Genomic DNA, 6,092 nt, shown 5'->3' with positions numbered 1-6,092 from the left:
GAAGACAAATAATGTGCATTCAGATTGTGGTGATAGGAATAATTCAAACCAACAGCACTAGAAGCAGCATTCCTTTGTATGTAATGAACATTGGGGTGCTTAATTTCTGTCAAAGGTAGGGCTTGATGCATTTTTCCTTCATAAATATTGCCTATAGGACATTTACTGGACAGTAGGATATTCTAATGTATCTTTGTTTTTGTGTTTTTACTTTTTTAAAGGAAAATTCAGTTTGATTTAGGAAAAAAAAAAAAAAGTGAGCAGGATAAGAAATTCCATTATTGGTTTTACCTGTTTTGTGTGTGTGACATGTTTTGGGTTTGGTTTCTTTCTTTTGTGATTGCTTGGTTTTTATATTTTTTTTATTATTTTTTTTTTAAGAAGGGGGAAAGGTCCTGCAGCCTCAGTATTTCACAAATACATCAATTAGGCAGATGACCCACTTTGCCCAAAAGTGTTTCTGGAGGCAGAATGCTGTCATAGCTGCCTTCCTGTTGCTCTGGTTTTGTCCTGGAATAGGAGAGGTTTCCTCCATTCCCACCTCTGGTTTCTAAATGGCACTTGTAAGAGTGTAGATCACTGTCTGCTCCTGACCAGACTTCTCCAGAGTGACAAGGACAACAGGGAGGCATTTACCAGGGTGAAATTTCTGCCCTCATCTGCACCTGCACAGCCCAGGTGTGTATCAGTCCTTCTGCAAAAGCTGCCTCTCAGCTGCCTGTCTGTCCGAGCTGAACCACAGGGGTTGTGAAACAAATTTTAGCGCTTGAGAGAACAGGTCATCTTCAACAGTTTGCTAATCCTCACTTATATTGTGTAGGTGTTGTAAAGGCATTCTAAGATGGGTATAGATGTGCTTGAAAATGCTTCCCTAGTCAGCATTGAAGGAGATTAAGGTCTTTCAGGTTTATGTTTGTTGGATTTTTTTTTTTTTGGTGAAGTTGAATTTTCATGTGTCTCAAGTGTTCCTGTATCTTTTCAGGCAAATAGTGGGCTTATCCACTCTCACTTCAAAAAAGACTCATTTCAGCTAACATTTCTTCAGTGGGATGGAGACAATACATGCCACAACAGCCCTCTTGCTACCTCCTCTTATCTGGGAATAGAACAGCAATCTTTAAACCTGTGCCTGAAGAATGCTTTATTTTTATTGGTTATGTACTTGTTTCTGTTAAAGATAAGTATAAAGTTCTCTTTCAAAGTTAGACAAAATGATGCAATTGAGGGGATGTGGGCTTCCTTCTTAAACTTTCTAAGTGACCTTTCTGAGTAAACCTAAGTTCACTCAGTTTCTATCAGATTTTTTTCTTCTGAAAAATGTGATAATGGCACTTCTTTTCCTCTGAAAAAAGGGTGACAGTACACTGAAGATAAAGATCATCTTTACATTTGCTGTGCTGTGGACAGTATGTTACAGATGAATGGCTGGGTAGTGCTCATATATGAAGACAACAAACTAAATTTGTGTATTTCAGCTCTTTTGCTGGTCTTGGCAGTGCAGTGTCCTTTGAGGCAAATTTCCTAGAAAAGACCTGCAATGGTATAAATGCTATTCAGACTCATGCTATTGGTTTGTGAAATGGTTCTAAGGTGTGTAGAAGATGGGAAGATTTTCAGCTATGCAAACTATCATAGCTCTATTGGTTTAAATTAAGAAGTAACTTGCATATAGATATTCCTGCTCTAGGCAAAACTTAGAAATTTTGCAGTTGGAAAAATACTTAAGTGGAAAGATGGTACAATTAATCTGTACTTGAAAAACCATAAGTAGCCATATCAACATATCAGCTGTGACTAGGTAGAAATATGGAAGAGCTAAATCATGCATGTTCCTATAGGGAGAGAGAAAAAAGAAAGGGTTGTGTATGGATGTTCATGGTGGTGCTCCTGTCAAGACTATGTACTTTATTATCTGGGAATTTTTTAGAACTGGTCTCTTATTTTTCTTCAAATTGTTCATGTCATATAATCACACAATATTGTTTTATTTGTTCCTTAAAATTTGAATAATATTGTAAATACTGGTTTGTCATTGTGAAAAGACTAGCTTTTTATCAATACAGTAAATGCTATATACGCATTGTATCTATAATTATATATCTGTATTTTACAAAAATGCCACAGAAAATATATTAAAATGTGTATTCAAACACTTTTTACTACATTTGGAAAACTGAGAGGCTTGGGCCTATTTTTTTCACTACAGCTTCAGCAAGACCAAAGGCAGTGACTCAAAGGTAAGCTGGGAATTTCAGAGACTTAACAAGTCCACAATTCTTTAACCACCTGCAATTGAACCTCTCTTGTTATTTCTATGCAAATAATTGTCCCAAGAAATGCTGTGTATAAGGAAATACTGGGCTGAAAGCAGAACTGTGAGGTTTTTATGTGGGGAAAATGGACTGAGCTGCTTGCCAGGGTCTTTAGCCAGTGATGGAAACTTTGGTACTTCTCACAGCCCATATCATCCCAGCTGCCAAGACCAGTTCAGCTGCCCTGTGTCAACTGGATCTGAGAATTTAGCACTTCCAGTAACTGCAACCAGTTACTTGAGCAGGAGCTTGGTACTCTGCACATTTTCTCTCCCTGCATTTCCTTGGTAATTTGCCCTTTGATTCTGCTAGTTCTAAATGCAAAAAGCCATTGATTTTGAAGGCAGAATTTACAACCAATAATCGTGTGGGTATACTGTTACTCAGCAATGAGCAGCATTTCTCCCTCCAGGAATACTGTTAGGCATAGTGGCCTTATTTCCTATTGTACTGCAATAAACGATTCCATGTGATGTAGGGCACAGGGCCTGAAAATCTGATTACTTCAGAGACTAGGGTTTCATAGTCACTTAACACCAGCATTGTTGCAAATGACCAGAATTAGGACAAGAGAAGTAGGCATGAAATGCTTGATCATAAATATCAGGCCTCCAGGGAGAATGAAAGCTTCTGTTTTTAATAAGAGAACAGTCCTTTTTTTATTATGATTTTATTTTTTTTTTCTATAGCATCATCAGAATCTAAGAGGGCTCATTTCTGCTTCAGCAGAGATAACTGGAGCAACTTGAAAGTCATGGACGTTGTTGTCATTAATGCTAGTAAACCTGTACCTTAAGCAGTTCAACAGAAAAAAAATATAAATCATCCTCAGAAGTAGCTCACAAGTTATATGGGTATATTTTTCTTGTACAGATAATATATAACCTGTATAGAAGCATGGTTTAAAAGGTTGCAATTCATCATAATGAGTTAGTGCTTTTTCGGGGTTGACTCTGCACTTCAGATGACATAAACTGTTAATTTTTCAGTTGAGCTCTTCATTAACGTGATCCTCAAGATTCAATATTCTGCCTTGTATCTAACACAAAGTTGTAGATATGTCAATTTGGTATATGCAAAACTACAGGAAAAAGTAATTTTTGCCTGATATTCCATCATATTCCTCAGTTACATGGTTGATTGAAAACACTGACTTGACAAGGTGACACACACTTCTAAGAGGTGATGACTTTCATCATTAGGAAATAACATTTCTAGATAATTCATGTTGCTTTAAATGCTTTTTGTCAGTGCTGTTGTGTTCAAACTCTGTTTGTTACCCAAAAAAAGAAGTCCTTTGCAGTCACCATTTACTCTTGAAATCCTATGTATTCACCACTTACTCTTGAAAAACAGTGTTGAGTTGGCCATAAAACCATCTCAGTTAGCTGGTGTCCAAACAGAGCAATTACAACAAAATGAGAATCTGAATCTTCTGCCTCAATTTTAGAATTTTAAGTCCATAAAATAAATGTTTTTAAGAAGCATCAGTATATCTGCTCAAATACTGTGGGCATATAGAAAGACTCAGCTGAATTTCATTTGTGTGTCACTTTCAGGGGTTTGTTGGGGATATATTAATATCTCACATCTTCCACTACTGCAGAATGAACATGAAGCTTCCATGCGATGGATAAATTTCCAATTTTTTTCTTTGAGGCCTTTCTAAACGTTGGAGGTAGCACCCAGGTTTCAAGACAAGCACCTGGGTTCCAGTTTTGCAGCAGGGAGTGGCAGGAGACATGGAGATCACACATATGGAGCCTGCAGTGCCACCTCACACTTCTGGAATGTCACAGGTGCAGTGGTGGCACCCACAATGTACAGTTCTATCCAAGCATATCGCAGTGCACCTCTCACAGGAGGCTGTAGCCTAAACTGAGAACTGACATCAAAGGCTAGCCAGGAAGGGCAAAGTGTGGTGTGAAAATCCTTAGTCTACCTGAAAGCTGGGCCATGGCAGTGAATGTTAAACACAACCCAGCACAGTCTTGGCCTTTGTCAATGCTGCTGCCACTTTGACTAATCCACACCCTTATGTTCATTTGCACACCACTGGTTTTATTTAGATGCTATAATAGAGAGCCAAGAATAAATTTAGACCACATTGAAGGAAACCTGGACCCACTGTGGCCAGTGGTAATGTTGCCACTGACTTGAGCTTTATGGATACCACATTTCCAGTCCCTAAGACGTCCCTCTTTCTGTTCCAGAGTGCTGTACCCACACAGCAGTTGTAGTCATAATGGTCTTGGCCATTTTTCTGTCCATTTGTGATATTTTTCAGAAGGATGACTGACTTTTTGCGTTTCACATTCTTGTATTTTGTTTTTACATTTGTGATTCTGCAGTTTTTGAGGCATAGACTGAAAGACGAGACAAAGTTGCAGCTTGTTGCTCCATCCCCCAGAAGCCCTGCCGATGGATGGTGTATCCTTTCCACTGCAGATAATTGACTATATATTTCCCCACAAATGTTTTTATTGTATTTTACAGAGAAAAGTAATAAAAATAGAGGTTGTATCACAATCAAAGCAGTGTTTCCATTCCTCAGGCAATGTTTTTCAGTAACCCAAAGGAAAATGCCTCCCCACCCTTTCCTGGTTGCTATATTCAGTATATGGTTCTCAGTAAGAAGAAAACCAGATGCCATGTTTAAATGTAAGATGGCAGAAACCAGAAAAGCAGAAAAATGGATCCCAATTCAGGGAAGTGTTCCCAGATAGTCTTTGTATTCTTTGAAGTGCAATATGGACACTAATGCTTCCAGAGACATCTGCAAAGACCCTTTGATACGTCCCCCAGACATTTGCTGTTGGTGTGTGATAAAGGCCTTGCTGATGCAGTGAGCATTACAGATTACCTGCAACGTGCTCAGGCAGGGTGTTGTCAATGTCACACAAGGACGTGCAAGCAAATCCCATTTATGTGGTTCTAGTAATCCTGTGCAGAAGTGTAACCTCATGAGTGTTAAACAGACCCTGAAGCTGTGTTAAGAGACCAGGTCTTGGGGAGAACTCATTGCAGGCCAAGCCCATGCAATCCAGTTATCCTTGTGGTGGTAACTAAAAAGCATTTTACAGTGAGTATAAAAGCAATTATCTAAGCAGGCATTTATTTCACTTTGCTATAACTGGGTATATTAATTTCCTGAACATTTGGTGAGGGTGAGAAGCGGTCTAAATATCTATGGGCTATAGCACTGTTCCAGTCCCACACTAATTTTTTTGTGGAAAGAGAGGAGCCTTGGAAAACAAAATTTAAATTAGGGCAAATGAAGACTGGTCTATGGGTAAGAACCCTTTAGACATCAAAATATACCATCATGAATTTTTAGACATCATGAATGTCTAAAAATCTTTTTCTGGTGTCACATCCATGAATTCAGTAGAGGACAGAACAGTTAGATTAAGGAGTGATCTGTGAAGTGTTGGCTAGAATGAAAGTTTTTGGTAAGCTGAACTACTTAATCAAAGTTTGAATGCCATCCATTTTAAGTCTTAACATTCTTGCATTCTTGTTTTTTTTGTTTTTTTTTTTTTTTTAAAGATGCTATTAGAAAAGATGAGATGATGCTGAAAAATATCCAGCCAGATATGTCTCCAAACTTTCCCAGAGATGACAGATACTTAGATATAATTTGAATTAAACCCATTATAAGGATAAGTTTGTTTTATAGCTGGCTGCAGATGTGAAGTTTGGATTCAGATCTGTAAGTCACTCAACTTTGAAGACTGTAGTCAAATCTGTGGTTTTGGATTTGAATCTCCAGTTGCTTGT

This window comes from Anomalospiza imberbis, chromosome 3 (assembly GCF_031753505.1).
Source record: "Anomalospiza imberbis isolate Cuckoo-Finch-1a 21T00152 chromosome 3, ASM3175350v1, whole genome shotgun sequence".
Taxonomy (NCBI): domain Eukaryota; kingdom Metazoa; phylum Chordata; class Aves; order Passeriformes; family Viduidae; genus Anomalospiza; species Anomalospiza imberbis.
The sequence above is the reverse complement of the archived record's forward strand: the minus strand, read 5'-3'. Positions refer to the sequence as shown.